This window comes from Ovis aries, chromosome 18 (genome assembly GCF_016772045.2).
Source record: "Ovis aries strain OAR_USU_Benz2616 breed Rambouillet chromosome 18, ARS-UI_Ramb_v3.0, whole genome shotgun sequence".
In the NCBI taxonomy this organism is placed as follows: domain Eukaryota; kingdom Metazoa; phylum Chordata; class Mammalia; order Artiodactyla; family Bovidae; genus Ovis; species Ovis aries.
The window spans coordinates 28,544,188-28,561,114 of record NC_056071.1 but is presented as its reverse complement, the minus strand read 5'-3'; positions in this window follow the sequence as shown (position 1 = coordinate 28,561,114).

Below are 16,927 nucleotides of genomic sequence, written 5' to 3'. Positions count from 1 at the left end.
TCCTGGGGTCCTGTGAACCCACTGTCCTTGTTAATGAAGTTCAGAAGTGACCAGGGCAGATAGAAGGAGCTAAGACGCCCCAGACCTTATCAGAGGGCACATGGAGAGGGGGGAATGCAGCTCCCTGTCTGACCTGGCTACTCGGGGAATGTCAGAGCCTAGGGGACAGCACAAACCTCACGAGGGTGGTATTTCTGAGAACCCAGCCTGAGAATCCAGAGCAGAGTCCCTGCTAAGGAGAGGTCAGTTGGTGGCCTGGGCCGAAGGACAGATAGGCAGAATCACCCCGACTTCTCTGGGCCTCTCTGCTCTATCCCATTCCTTCTCCTATCTCACCCTTCCATCCACTAATCTTGCTGGGTTCAGCTCTGGGGATGATGACCAATCAAAGTCCAGGCTTTGTCTTAAGGGCCCACCATTTACCTGGGGGGAAAATCCTAGGAAATATGTGGTCCCCGGGTGGGCTAACAGTGCCTAAGGGGCAGGCTTTTAGCCCAGCTTGTGTTGAGCCTTTAGAGTCAATCCAGAGGGGCTAAGGGAATGAGGAGGTCTGATTAGAAAGAGCAACATGTGCGAAGCCAGGAGCTGTAGAACAGGGCTGTGGGTTTGGGGACTAATTATCCTTTGGGGCAGCTGGAGTGGATCATCTGAGGAGAGGGGAGTGAGGCCGGAGGTGACATAGGAGGTGAGCAGAAGTCACTCAACTAAGTGCACATGGCTATGAGGTGGGATTCTTGGAGAAGGCATATAGAAGGGTTTTAGGAGAGGTGAGCCATAGTCCTATGGCATTTTAGGTTCAGTGTGGAAGATGGATCAAATGGGGGCAAGCAGAGGTGCTGTTGGCAGTGGAGGTTGGCAGGGGACAAATCAGAGAACAGTGGTTCCTAAATGCCAGTCTGGGACTTGAGCCAGGCATCCTAGCAGGCTGGAGGTGCTTTCTAGGAACTCAGATTCCCAGGCCCAGCCTGAGAGCTTTGGATTCAGTAAGTCAGGGTAGGGCCCCTGGAACTGTGTTTGGCAAGTTTTCTCCTCTGTACGGTCAGGTTGGCTCTGCCATACTGGATGACCAGCTAAGCCTGGGAGGGAAGGAGAAGTGGAAGGAGGGACAAGTGTGACCCTAGTGTCTGGGTTGTGTACTGGATGGTCTTATTTGCTGCTGGGGGAGCACACAAGCAGGAGATGAGTCCTTCTCAGGACGTGTTGGCTGTGAGTTGTCTGGTGCATCCAGGACCCAGCAGACAGTGGGCAGTGTGGTCCCAGAGTTCCAGAGAGAGGTCTGAGATAAGGACAGGGGTGTGGGTGGTCACATGCTGGGGGGAAGTTGAAGACATGAGTGGGGATGAGATGCCCAGGGACAGGGCACACATAGAAAAGAGCAGACGACCAAGGTGGAGCTTGGAGACTCTCAGCGTGTAGGGGGTAGGTGAGCAGGGCAGAGTCAAAGGAAGCGGGAGGAAAAGCAGGGGCTCATGTCCTACCAGCTAGGACATAGCCATGTACAAAAGAAGGGATGGGCCATCAGTGCCAGCTGCTCCAGGGAGGATCGTGAAGGCAAGGCAGTGAATGCATGAGTCAGGTAGCTAGGTGACTGTGACCAGAGCAGTTTCAGAAGGTGGTGGAGTCTGCAAGGCTGCAGTGGGTTGAGTCTGCAATGAAAAGAGTGAAATGGAAGTGGAGAAGGTAGACTCTTCTTTAGAAAAGCAAGGCTATATGGGGGAGAGGAGGGAGGGCTTAGCAGTTATGAAAGGAGGCAGCATTCAAAGGACTACTGGGAGGGGGGTCGTTTGCATGTTGGATGGAGGAGTTTGATATTTATAGGCTGAAGGTAGAGAGTAAAGCAAAGGTAGAAGATATAGGAGAAAGAAGATGGGTTCAGGTGGTAAAGGGGGGAGAGGACTAGATGCAGAATATAGGTGGAGATGTCTGCCTTCAGGGGGAGGCAGGAGGAAAGGGAACCAGACATGAAGGGAGTTCCTAAATTCTCTCCTCACCCCATAAGTAGGAGATGGTCTTCTGCAAACTTAGAAGAGCCCCTTCTGAAAATGGGACAAGTGACTCAGGCTGCACAGAAGTGATGCTGGGCATGAGGCAGGGTTCCAGTGAGGTCTGACAGGACGGGGGCAGAGAGAAATGGAAGGGCTTGAGTTCTGGATGTCCTGTGAAGCTGAAGAACACGTGTACTGGGGGATAGCAAGAAGGTGGGCATGGTCAGAGAGCAAGATGCTGGAGTTTAGGATGATGAAGCCATCTTTTAAATTTTTATTTATTTACTTTTGGCTATAGTGAGTGTTCGTTGCTGCTTGTGGGCTTTCTCTAGTTGTGGTGAGTGGGGGCCACTCTCTTATTGCAAAGTATGGGCTCTAGGGCACGAGGGCTTCAGTAGCTGTGGTGCACAGGCTTAGTTGCTCCATGGCATGTGAAATCTTCCCAGAACAGGGATTGAACCTTTGTTCCCTGCACTGGCAGGTGGATTTTTAACCATCGGGGAAGTCCTGAAGCCATCCATATGATGCTAATGTACATTATGAACCTTAAATTGTCTATAGCATTTCCTGAATCTTACGTCTATGAAATATCCTGCAGGACTGGTGTGGCGCTAAACCCACTGTGATCAATTCCACTGAAAGCAATGGGAGCCCTGGAAGATTTTTAAGGAAAAAGTGACTTGATCAGATTGCATTTTAAACAGATCCCACTGGTGACCTGTATGGAGGATGAGTCGAAGGAGATTGAGAGCTAATGCATGGAAGCCAATGAGGAGTTTACTGCAACCGTCCAGGCAGGAGATAAAGAGCGCTCAAGGCTGAGAAGGGAGCAAGTTGAGAAATATTTAGAAAGGTAAATCAGTGGGGTCAGATGACTGAAGAAGGATATATCTGTATGGAGTTTTTAGCTTAGAGGTGGCGTGGAAGGTAAGAGCCCCTCCCAGACTGTGGTAGATGATTTTCATGGGAAGGATGTTGACCTCCACCTTGGGTGATATAAAAACTTTGAGGTTCATGGGGATGCGCAGATGGAACCGTTAGGAAGTGGAATTCCATAAAGCAACAAGAGGGAGCATTTGGGAAGGCTGCAAGGACGAAGAATTCAGTTTGCCATAGTGTGAGGGCTCTGGAGTAGAGAGACAGCCTGGCAAGAGATGGAGGTCTTGGTTAAGATGGATCACAGTATTTGAATTTCAGGCTTCAGAGTGCATCTCTGCTGGGGGGAGTGGGAGGCCAGGGGACAGGGGCCTGGAACTCTAAATGTAATTCTGGTGACAAATGGTCTGGGAAGGGGGCAGTGTCCTGCCTGGGTGGCCGAGAACAGGGGTCAAACTCTGGCTCCTTACTCCTTAGTCCAAGGAGATTCAACTGACACTGGAAGGTAGACAAAGGTGACTTCTTGGCTGAGCACGGCTACACCCTGCTGGTCAATTCTTCATTTATGGGATTCTAGCAAATTCCCAGGGCGCCCTGTGTAAATGTTGCATGCTCACACATACGTGTTCACAGTCAGGGGCCTCTTTTTGTTTTGGTCTTCGAATCTCTAGAGCAAAAAGACCCTTTTGGAACATAAGACCCATTGGTAGATTCATTCACTCAGGCTTTATGGAGAGAGTACTGTGGACCAGGCACAGGGTTCAGAGGTGAAGAGACATGGTTCCAGAACTCACAGCCTGGTAGGGAAGATAAAAGCACCCAAGAAAGTTTGGGACAATGTGGTAAGTGCTCTGAAGCAGGGAGGGGAGGCACTTTGGGAGCCCAGGTGAAGACATCTCACTTCTAGGGCACCTGAACTTCCCAAAGAAGGTGGCATTAAGCTGAAGCAGGGCTCTGAAGGGTGAAGAGGATTTCGACAGGCAGTCAGGGGGAAGGACAGCAGAAACAGCAGAGGCAAAGGGCTGGAGCCAAGCAGTGCTCTGAGCCCCTTACAGCTCCAACAGGAAACGGGTCTCTCTCCCTCAGAGGCAGATGGCCTCACTTTAGAATCCAGAGTTCCCAGCTGCTACTGCTAAGTCACCTCAGTCGTGTCCGACTCTGTGCGACCCCATAGACGGCAGCCCACCAGGCTCCCCTGTCCCTGGGATTCTCCAGGCAAGAACACTGGAGTGGGTTGCCATTTCCTTCTCCAATGCATGAAAATGAAAAGTAAAAGTGAAGTCGCTCAGTCGTGTCCAACTCTTAGCGACCCCATGGACTGCAGCCCACCAGGCTCCTCCATCCATAGGATTTTCCAGGCAAGAGTACTGGAGTGGGGTGCCATTGCTTTCTCTGAGGGATCCCAGAGTCCAGGTTAAAAGTAGGCGTCATCAGCACCTTGAAGTTGCCTATGCTATATGGCCAATTCCTGGTCTTTCCTCTCTGGTATAGATTTCTCAGGGGCCGGGGCTGGAGCCTGGGCCTTCTCTCCAAGACCCTTTTGTTCTCTGGCTGGCAGCCCTTGCCTTTGCAGACCCCTTATTGCCAGCTCCTCCCAGGCCACTGACCTGCATCCCTGTCAGGATATTTCTGCTGAGCTTTGCTACTTTTGCCTGGAGTCATGCCAGAGCCTTAGTCTCCCAGGGGCCCTGCTGGCCCAGCCCCATGCCCTTAGGCAGGCCGAATTCATGCTGGAAGAATGGAGGTCAGAGTTCAGCCCCCCCAAAGCTGGGGGACTCTGACAGGGTCCCAGTGGGGGTCTTCAGGACAGCGTTCCTAGTGGGGGCTGGGGCTGCTCAGCCAGGACAATCTGGGAGTCAGCAGAACAGGACAAAGAAGAGCTGGATTCTTGGGGAAGACTGGGGGTGGGGCTGCCCTTGCCCTGCTGGGTGGGTTTCTTCTAGGTTAATGGAGTGGAAGGAGCAGTGGACTGGGAGTCCGAGAGCAGGCAGCGCTCGGGCTGAAGGGGTGCTGGGGATCGTGGAGACCCACAATAGAATAAAGACAAGTAGCTAACATTTACCGAGCGTTTACCATGGGCCAGGCCCTGTAGTAAGTGCTTCATGGCCATTCATGTTTTTGCCCCTGTCCTGTGAGAGGTACTGATTTATAGATGAGAGAACCGAAGCACAGGAGATGAAGTACCATGTTCAAGGTCACTGAGCTAGCTAAGACAGATGTGAGAGGTGAACCCAGGTGGGCTAGCTGGTTTATTGCACAGATGGGGACCTAGAGGCCCAGAGAGGGGTGCCTGGGCCAGGTCAAGCAGTGGAGCAGGCTGGAGCCCTCGTCCTGGCCCACCAGCCCCAGGGGTCTTGGGCTTGTGGCGCTCTCTGCAGCCTGGGATGTCTGACCGCATGACTGCTGATGAGAACAACTCTGCCTAAAACCAGGACCAGGAGAAACAGGTGCGGCAGATCTGTGTGTCTGTCGACCAGGGCTTTAGCCACTGGGTGGCTGTGCAACATGGAGTGATACAACCCTATGAACCTCAGTTTCCTCCTCCGCGAAATGAAAGTGAGAATACCAACCATGCCTGCTGTAAAATGGAAGATGAATTAATATGAAATTCAAAAGATGAAACCCTGTGAACACAAAAGATGAAACAGTTGTTGGCTGCTAGAATCTACACTCAACTCACTCCTAGCATTTCATGAGCCCCAGTGGAAGCTCCGAGGGCTTCTCCTTAGAGTGACTGTTTCACTCGTTTATCAAATACTTATTAAAGTACCTGTTATGTACCAGGTTCTGAAATTCTCAAAATAACGCTGTGGATTTTGTTATACCCATTTTATTGATTTTAAAACCGAGGGTGAGAGGTTGGGTGACTTGTTCCAGGTGGCTGAAGCCAGGCAGAGCCAGAAATTGAATCTGTGATTGCCTGAATCTCCTAGGAGTTGATGAGTAAGGCTCATTCCCAACTCCCATAGTGCCACAGAATAGAGGGGAAAGAGGAGGACAGAGCAGCAAGCAAGCCTAATAAGTGCCCTGAAGCTGGGGCACAATGATAGAAGCAGGGCATGGCGGCAGTTCTAAGAGGTTCAGGAGCAGGAAGCAAGGATGGTGCCAGGGGCAATCCAGGAAGGCTTTGGAGAAATGATGACCCCCTGAGCTGAAGCTTAAAACTTAATTTGCCAGGAGAGCGTTTCAGACAGAGGGAACTGCAAGAGCACAAATCTGGTGGCTTGAAAGGCAGGGAAACAAAGGGAAGGAAAAGAAGGGAGAGGAGGGTAAGAGGAGGGAATCCTGTAGCTGTGGTGGGGGAGCAGGGCAAGCTGAGAGCTGGGAGGCAGACTGCAAGGGCAGCAGGGAGGTGCTGGAGGGTGCTGCAGCCTGTTCTGGGGCACCGTTTCTACGGGAGGGAAGATGAGCAGCCCAGGCACAGATGTAGAGCATGAGGTCCCCACAGTTTGCTCTAAAATCAAAGACATTGCCAACATTAAAAAATCAGAAGATTTCACATGTAAATCCAGACTTCTGGCTCCTCTTGAAAACTCAAATGATCTCGTAACTTGGGGCTGACTTCTTATATAACAAGCTGTTGTGGGTTACATCATGTTCCCCTAAAATCATATGTTGAAGTCAAAATGAGGTCATTGGGGGGACCCTTATCCAGGATGACTGGTGTTCTTATAAAAGGGGAAAATTTGGATGCAGACACACACAGAGGGAAGATGATGTGATGAGACACAGGGAGGATGGCCATTTGCCGGCCCCGGAGAGAGAACTGGAGCAGATTTCTCCCTTCACAGTCCCCGGAAGGAACCAGCCCTGCCGATACCTGATTTTGGACTTCTCATCTGCAGAACTGTGCACAGCGAATTTCTGTTGCTGAAGCCCATCGGTGGCAGTACATTGTTACAGCAGCCTGAGAATGAATGCTGGTCAAGTCTCCCCCTGGCCCTGTCTGGTCCCTGCCCTGGCCTGGTCTCTGCCATGGGGGAGGTGGAGACTCGGCCTTTCCGCCCGTGTCTGTCCCACTGTGATGCAGGGCCTCTGAGGACACTCTGGCATAACCTACTTCACTGGGGAGGTGCAGAGGGATGGAAAAACCCAGTGGGCCTAGTTGGTGGGCTGGTGGCCCATCATGAGAGTGAGGTCTCACAGTCAGTCCTTGGAAGGAAGGGAGTGAGCTCATTAAATCATCTGAGCCTGAAGGGACTTCCTAAATGACTGAGCCCTGTGGTCTGAGAACCGGCAGCATCAGAAGCACCTGGGAGCTTTTCTGGAAAATGCAGATCCCAAGCCCCAGTGTAACTGCTGTATCACAGTCTGCATTTGAACAAGATTCTCAGGCATCATTTTCAAGGTTGAGAAGCCCTGGTTCTTAATCTGGCTGTGCATTGAGATCTAGGACTCCAAGTGAATGCTGATGCCTGGGTGCCTCCATCAGAGGTGCTGATAAAACTGTTCTAGGATGTGGTTTGGACATCAGACTTTAATGTTTTTATTTATTTGTATCCATTTATTTTTTATGGATCATAGTCTTGTCGTGGCAAAGGGGCTTGGATAACTCAATGAAGCTATGAGCCATTCTGTGCAGGGCCACCCAAGATGGACGGGTCATAGTGAAAAGTTCTGACAAAACGTGGTTCCCTGGTGGAGGGAATGGAAAACCATCCAAGTATTCTTGCCACGAGAACCCTATGAACAGTATGAAAAGGCAAAGAGATATGACATCAGGAGATGAGCCCCCTACGTCAGAAGGTGTCCAGTATGCTACTGGGGGAAAGCAGAAAGCAACTATGAATATCTCCAGAAGGACTGAAGTGCTGGGCCAAATCAGAAATGACACTCAGTTATGGGTGTGTTTGGTAGTTAAAGTCCAGTGCTGTAAAGAACAATGTTGCATAGGAGTCTGGAATGTTAGATCCATGAATCAAGGTAAATTGGACATGGTCAAGGCGGAGATGGCAAGAATGAACATCGATATCTTAGGAATCAGTGAACTAAAATGGATGGGAATGGGCGAATTTAACTCACATGACTATTATATCTACTACTGTGGGCAAGAATCCCTTAGAAGAAATGGAGTAGATCTCACAGTCAACAAAAGAGTCCGAAATGCAGTATTTGGGTGCAGACTCAAAAATGACAAAATGAACTCAGTTTGTTTCCAAGGTTAATCATTTAACATCACAGTAATCCAAGTCGATGCCCCAACCACTGATGCCGAAGAAGCTAAAACTGACTGGTTCTGTGAAGACCTACAACACCTTGTAGAATTCACACACACACACACACACACACACACACACACACACACACACACATAATGAAAAGGATATATATATATCCTTTTCATTATAGGGGATTTGAATACAAAAGTAGGTAGTCAAGGGATACTCAGAGTAACAGGCAAGTTTGGTCTTAAAGGCTAACAGAGTTTTGTCAAGAGAACAAACTGGTTGTAGCAAATACCCCTCTCCAACAATCCAAGAGAAGACCTTATGCATGGACATCACCAAATGGTAAATACTGAAATCAAACTATGTTCTTTGCAGCTGAAGATTTTAGAAGCTCTATATAGTCAGCAAAACGAGACCTGGAGATGACTGTGACTCAGATCGTGAGCTACTTATTGCAAAATTCAGTCTTAAATGGAAGAAAGTAGGGAAAGCCACTAGGCCATTTAGCTATGATCTAAATAAAATCCTTTATACAGTGGAGGTGACAAATAGTTTCAAGGGATTCAGTCTGTTAGACAAAGTGCCTGAAGAACTATGGATGGAGGTTCCTAATATTGTACAAGAGGCAGTGACCAAAACCATCCCAAAGAAAAAGAAATGCAAAAAGGCAAAATGGTTGTCTGAGGAGGCCTTAAAAATAATAGAAAAGAAGAGAAGCAAAAAGCAAAGGAGAAGGGAAAGAAAGATATACCCAACTGAATGCAAAGTTACAGGGAATAGCAAGGAGAGATAAGAAGGCCTTCTCTCTTTTTTTAAATTAATATATTTTTTATTGAAGGATAATTGCTTTACAGAATTTTTGCTGTTTTCTGTCAAATCTCAACATGAATCAGCCATAGGTATACATATATCCCCTCCCTTTTGAACCTCCCTCCCATCTCCCTCCCCATCCCATCCCTCTATGTTGATACACAGCCCCTATTTGAGTTTCCTGAGCCATACAGCAAATTCCTGTTGGCCATCTATTTTACATATGGTAATGTAAGTTTCCATGTTACTCTTTCCATATATCTCACCCTCTCCTCCCCTCCTCCCATGTCCATAAGTCTATTCTCCATGTCTGTTTCTCCATTGCTGCCTGAATACATTCTTCAATACCATTTTTCTAGATTCTGTATATATGTGTTAGAATCTTTCTCTTTCTGACTCACTTCACTCTGTATAATAGGTTCTAGTTTCATCCACCTCATTAGAACTGACTCAAATATGTTCCTTTTTATGGCTGAGTAATATTCCATTGTGTATATATACCACACCTTTACCCATCAAGAAGGTAAAGAAATAGAAGAAAACAATAGAATGGAAAAGACTAAATATCTGTTCAATAAAGAGATATCAAGGGAATATTTCATGCAAGGTTGGGCATGATAAAGGACAGAAACAATAAGGACCTAACAGAAGCAGAAGAGATTAAGAAAAAGTGGCAAGAATACACAGGAGAACTATACGAAAAATGTCTTAATGACCCAGATAACCATGATGATGTGCTCACTCACCTAGAGCCAGACATCCTGGAGTGTGACGTCAAGGCAGCCTTAGGAAGCATTACTACAAATGAAGCTAGTGGAGGTGATGGAATTCCAGCTGAGCTATTTAAAATCCTAAAAAGATGATGTTGTTAAAGCGCTGCACTCAATATGTCAGCAAATTTGGAAAACTCAGCAGTAGTCACAGGACCGGAAAAGATCTGTTTGCATTCCAATCCCAATGAAGGACAATGCCAAAGAATGTTCAAACTACCATATAATTGTGTTCATTTCACTTGCTAGCTGGGTTATGCTCAAATTCCTTCGAGCTAGGCTTCAGCAGTACATGAACCAAGAACTTCCAGATGTACAAGCTGGATTTAGAAAGGGCAGAGGAACCAGAGATCAAATTACCAACATTCATTGGATCATGGAGAAAGCAAGAGAATTCCAGAAAAACATCTACTTCTGCTTCATTGACTATGCTAAAGACTTTGACTATATTGACCACAGTAAACTGTGGAAAATTCTTCAAGAGATGAGACTACCGGACCACCTTACCTGTCTCCTGAGAAAACTGTGGATCAAGAAGCAACAGTTAGAACTGGACATGAAACAACTGACTGGTTCTAAATTGGGAAAGGAGTACATCAAGGCTGTATATTGTCACCCTGCTTATTTAACTTCTATGCAGAGTACATCATGCAAAATGCTGGGTTGGATGAATCACAAGCTGGAATCAAGACTGGGGGAGAAGTTTTGACAGCCTCAGATATGCAGATGATACCATTCTAATGGCAGAAAGTGAAGAGGAACTAAAGAGCCTCTTGATAAGGGTGAAAGGGGAGAGTAAAAAAGCTAGCTTGAAACTCAACATTCAAAATATTAAGATCATGGCATCTGGTTCCATCACTTCACAGCAAATACAAGGGGAAAAAGTGGAAGCAGTGACAGATTTTATTTTCTTGGGCTCCAAAATCACTGCAGATGGTGACTGCAGCCATGAAATTAAAAGATGCTTGCTCCTTGGAAGGAAAAGTATTGCAAACCTAGACAGCATATTTAAAAGCAAAGACAGCACTTTGGCAATGATGGTCAGTCTAGTCAAAGCTATGGTTTTTCCAGTAGTCATGCATGGATGTGAGAGTTGAACCATAAAGAAAGCTGAGTGCTGAAGAATTGATGCTTTTGAATTGTGATGCTGGAGAAGACTCTTGAGAGTCCCTTGGACTGCAAGGAGATCAAACCAGTCAATCCTAAAGGAAATCAATCATGAATGTTCATTGGAAGGACTGATGATGAAGCTGAAGCTCCAATACTTTGGCCACCTGGTGTGAAGAGCCGACATATTAGAAAAGACCCTGATACTGGGAAAGATTGAAAGAGGAAAAGGGGAGGACAGAGGATGAGATGGTTGGATGGCATCACTGACTCAATGGACAAGAGTTTGAGCAAGCTCTGGGAGGTAGTGTAGAACAGGGAAGCCTGACGAGCTGCAGTTCATGTGGTCGCAAAGGGTCAGACATGACTCAGAGACTGAAAAACCACAGCAAATTTACTATTTTATTGCCTACAAATAAAGGCATGTAAAAATATTACTAGTGCATAGAACTGAAGTTCTGAGAACCGAATATAAATATTGAATTCTCACTGTTAGCTCTTAATTCACCAAAATCACTAACATCAGAAATAAATTTCAGGAACTTCCACGATGATCCAGTAGTTAAGAATCCAAGATTCTACCACAGACTGTGTGGGTTCAGTCCCTGGTTGGGGAGTAAGATCCCACATGCTGCACAATGTGGCCAAAAAATAAATGGATTTCCCTGGAGGTCCAGCAGTTAAGACTCAGCCCTTCCAAAGCAGGAGGCACAGGTTTGATCCATAGTTGGAGAACTAAGATCCCACATGCCCGTGGTGCCAGAAATAAATAACCAAAAAAAAATTTTTTTTTAATAAAAAAGAATTAAACTTCCTCCATCCTTATTATTGTCTAACATCCAGAGGATACTCTTCCTGATCTGGATGCCCTCCCTTCCACTGACATAGCTGTCCTGGGATGCTATGCAAATGTTACCTCTAGTGCCCTTCTGGACACACGGGGGGATAATTTCATCATGTGTTTGTCTAGAGCCACTTTTCAGTTCAGTTCAGTTCAGTCGCTCAATTGTGTCCGACTCTTTGTGACCCCATGAATCGCAGCACGCCAGGCCTCCCTGTCCATCACCAACTCCCAGAGTTCACTCAGACTCACATCCATCGAGTCGGTGATGCCATCCAGCCATCTATCCTCTGTCGTCCCCTTCTCCTCCTGCCCCCAATCCCTCCCAGCATCAGAGTCTTTTCCAATGAGTCAACTCTTCGCATGAGGTGGCCAAAGTACTGGAGTTTCAGCTTTAGCATCAGTCCTTCCAAAGAAATCCCAGGACTGATCTCCTTCAGAATGGATTGATTTGGATCTCCTTGCAGTCCAAGGGACTCTCAAGAGTCTTCTCCAACACCACAGTTCAAAAGCATCAATTCTTCAGTGCTCAGCCTTCTTCACAGTCCAACTCTCACATCCATACATGACTACTGGAAAAACCATAGCTTTGACTAGACGGACCTTAGTCGACAAAGTAATGTCTCTGCTTTTGAATATGCTATCTAGGTTGGTCATAACTTTTCTTCCAATGAGTAAGCGTCTTTTAATTTCATGGCTGCAGTCACCATCTGCAGTGATTTTGGAGCCCCCAAAAATAAAGTCTGACACTGTTTCCACTGTTTCCCCATCTAATTCCCATGAAGTGATGGGACCAGATGCCATGATCTTCGTTTTCTGAATGTGGAGCTTTAAGCCAACCTTTTCACTCTCCTCTTTCACTTTCATCAAGAGGCTTTTGAGTTCCTCTTCACTTTCTGCCATAAGGGTGGTGTCATCTGCATATCTGAGGTTCTTGATATTTCTCCCAGAAATCTTGATTCCAGCTTGTGTTTCTTCCAGTCCAGTGTTTCTCATGATGTACTCTGCATATAAGTTAAATAAGCAGGGTGACAATATACAGCCTTGACGTACTGCTTTTCCTATTTGGAACCAGTCTGTTGTTCCATGTCCAGTTCTAACTGTTGCTTCCTGACCTGCATACAGATTTCTCAAGAGGCAGGTCAGGTGGTCTCGTATTCCCATCTCTCTCAGAATTTTCCACAGTTTATTGTGATCCACACAGTCAAAGGCTTTGGCATAGTCAATAAAGCAGAAGTAGATGTTTTTTTGGAACTCTCTTGCTTTCTCCATGATCCGGCGGACGTTGGCAATTTGATCTCTGGTTCCTCTGCCTTTTCTAAAACCAGCTTGAACATCAGGGAGTTCACGGTTCATGCATTGCTGAAGCCTGGCTTGGAGAATTTTGAGCATTACTTTACTAGCATGTGAGATGAGTGCAATTGTGCGGTAGTTTGAGCATTCTTTGGCATTGCCTTTCTTTGGGATTGGAATGAAAACTGACCTTTTCCAGTCCTGTGGCCACTGCTGAGTTTTCCAAATTTGCTGCCATATTCAGTGCAGCACTTTCACAGCATCATCTTTCAGGATTTGAAACAGCTCAACTGGGATTCCATCATCTCCACTAGCTTTGTTCGTAGTGATGCTTTCTAAGGCCCACTTGACTTCACTTTCCAAGATGTCTGGCTCTAGATGAGTGATCACATCATCATGATTATCTGGATCGTGAAGATCTTTTTTGTACAGTTCTTCTGCGTATTCTTGCCACCTCTTCTTAATATCTTCTGCTTCTGTTAGGTCCATACCATTTCTGTCCTTTATTGAGCCCATCTTTGCATGAAATGTTTCCTTGGTATCTCTAATTTTCTTGAAGAGATCTCTAGTCTTTCCCATTCTGTTGTTTTCCTCTATTTCTTTGCATTGATCGCTGAAGAAGGCTTTCTTATCTCTTCTTGCTATTCTTTGTAACTCTGCATTCAGATGCTTATATCTTTCCTTTTCTCCTTTGGTTTTCGCCTCTCTTCTTTTCACAGCTATTTTTAGGCCTCCCCAGACAGCCATTTTGTTTTTTGCATTTCTTTTCCATGGAGACGGTCTTGATCCCTGTCTCCTGTACAGTGTCACAAACCTCATTCCATAGTTCATCAGGCACTCCATCTATCAGATCTAGGCCCTTAAATCTATTTCTCACTTCTACTGTATAATCATAAGGGATTTGATTTAGGTCATACTTGAATGGTCTAGCACAGTAAATAAACTAGCTTAGCTACGGTGAAAAAGATTAAATAACAGTTGAAAATTTGCCTTTATGAGTCTCCCCCATTTTGGTGGAACACAATTTAAGTGTTTCTTTCACCTGTATCTCCCAGGCTTCAGTACTAACAAACCTTAAATAAAGCTTCTTTATTAAAAAATAAAAAAAAAAGAAAAGAAAGTCAAAAGAAAAATGGTCGATTAGAGGGCTTCTTACTCACAAAGCAAATTGAAAAGGACCTGTAAAGATGAGAATGATTTCTATACCTGTAAAGGAAGAGAAATGGGGAAAGAATCAGTTGAATCACAAACAGTTTGTAAGAATTAAATGAAAATTTATTAACTGTATGAATAAAACTTGGCAATACACTGCAATTGCTGGGGACACTAAGTGACTACAAATGGCTGAGTGCCTCCCCCAGAGGCTCTGATGTAATCACTCCAGGGTGTGGCTTGAACATTTGATTCTTAAAAGCCTCCCATGTTTATCGTAATGAGCAGCCAAATATGGGAACTGCTGTTCTATTGTAGGTCTTTACACTAACTCCCTTTCCCATCAGAAAACTTTTATAGCAAATAACAAAACCAGAGCTGGGAAGTCCAGGTAGAGAACCCCCAAATGACCCTGGCTGTCTGGGGAGGGGCCACTGCAGATGGTCCCTGACCAGTGAAAGGCACGGTCAGGGCGTTGTTCAAGTGAGTTGAGAAGGCTCTTGGACTATGTGGCATTTAAGTCCTGGGAGGGACTTGGAAATATTGCCTAGAGCCCAGAGATGTTAAGTAATTTACCCAAGAGCTCATGACTATTTTTGGCAGGGCTGGGACCTGCGGGTGGGTCTGGGTCCTTGTAGGAGCACTTTGCTGCTCAAAGTCAATGTTATAGTCTGTCCCCTGGGGCCCAGAACCCACTGTCATGTGTACTGTCATAAAAGGTTCATGTCCTGAAGCACTGAGCCAACTCCAGGCTCCTGTTGTGAAACCCAAGCTATGTCCAACACTGATGAACTTCAGGAAAGGCAAACAGGCTGCTACTGACTCTGAGGACCAGATGGTTATAATGAAGGTAGAAGGGAAAAAAACATTTCTCCTTGGAAACCAGCAAGGGACCAGCAGAGGGAGAAAAGGCAGGACCTTGCTCCCAAATTTTCAGGGCGTCCCAGACCAAAGCCTGCACTCTGGACATTAGTCTATGTGATAGGCAGCTGGGGCCTTCAGGGCATAAATGTTGAACTTGAGGTTAAAATTACTTTCCATTTGCTTCCATTGATGCCCATGAATGTTTTTCACTAAGTAGCTGAGACAGTAGGGGGTAAGGGAGTGTAAGGGAAAGAACGTGGGCTCTGGAGTCCTGGGATCCAAGGTTTGAGACCCAGTTCCTCATTAACTAGCTGTGTGAACTTGGGCTAGTCACTCAGCTTCTCTGAGCCTTGGTTGTGGGTCTGTGAACTAGAGGTAACGTTGATACTCATAGAGCTCCCTGGTTCTGGGAGGGTCGCATGAGATAATGTATGTGAACATGTACTGTTAAGGGCAGTGCCTGTTGGACAGACACCTATGCTTTGTATACTGTTAAGGGTGAGGCCTGTGTTAGGCAGTGCGTGCAAACACGCATGTAACGATATACCATCTGTCTGAATTCAAAGAAGTGCAGGTCTGTGGTCCCTGATTTGAATCCTTTGAGACCAATATGTTTCAGATTCTGAACTGTGCACGTTTCAAAACTAATATGATTTCCCACAAGCAAGCACCTTAACATTCCCACAGAGACACATGCATAGTCACACGAAATTGGATAAACAACCTTATGTCAGTTTGGATAAGGTGGTACCTCCTAACCAGTTAGGAAGAGATGTTCTGTTTTCAGTAAGTTTGCTGTTTCAGAAATTAAAAACAGGGACCAGGGATCTGTCCCATAACAGTTGTGATGTATTGAACATAACCCTCCATGTGCCTGGCACTATGCCTGGTGCTTCACACACATTTGCTCACTTAATCCCACCCACATCCTGTGAGGATGGAAGGTGGTGTCCAGTTCATGGAGTGAACTGCATGCAGGACGCTCCCCTGTGGACTTGGCTAGCTGAGTCGGGTTGGAGAAGCTTCCCTTGCTAGGAGGATTCTCGTGTGGGCCCCGGCTGTGGTCTGCTTACTCCTATTCTTCCCTTCCCAGGAGCATTTCTTTAACATTCAAGCAAGGCCCACCTCCCATTAGTCTACTGATTCAATGGTTGATTTTGTTTTCTGAAATTTGCTTGGCCTTTGTTTTATTGGTTTTATTATTGTTCAGTAGGGTCTGACTCTTTGCTACCCCATGGACTGGAGCATGCCAGGCTTCCCTGTCCTTCACTATCTCCTGGAGTTTGCTAAACTCATTTCCATTGAATTGGTGATGCCATCCAACCATCTCATCCTATTTCACCCCCTTTCGTTCTTGCCCCGAATCTTTCCCAGCATCAGGGTCTTTTCTAATGAGTTGGCTCTTTGCATCACATGGCCAAAGTATTGGAGCTTCAGCTTCAGCATCAGTCCTTCCAATGCATATTTAGTGGTTTAGGTTTTGGTATTTCTCTTGTTCAGTAGATATGTGTGTGTGTGTGTGTGTGCGCGCGCGTGCATGCGAGTCAGCCCTTGTGTGTCTGTATCTGGGTGTGTGTGTGTGTGTGTGCTTGGTCTCTGGGATGGGCTGGGGCGTGTCTGGGTGCCTTGTGTCTCTCTGCTCTGTGTGTGACTCAGTATGTCTGCCCAGGCGTGTCTGTGTCTCCATGTGTGCAGACACCTCTGTGTCGTGCGTGTCTCCGTGCTATGGTGACCAGCTCTCGTCATAGTTTGCCTGGGACTGAGGGGGTTTCCAGGACATGGGGAACGTGATGAAGCAGTAAGATGGAGAAGTCCTGGGCAGACCGGGATGAGCTGATCACCCTAGTCTGACCATCAGGATATACATGCTCTGGGACTGTGCTTCATGCGCAAGCTTCCTCTGTGTGTGTGCGAACTGTGCACATCTCTGCATGCCCGCCTGTCCCAGTCTCTGCTAGTTTGTATCTGCGTGCTCTGGGAGGCATTCTCTGTGTGAGTTGGTCTCTGCCTTGCGTCTGTGAACCTCCCTGCCTGGGAGCCCGTGTCTGGGGGGTACATGTT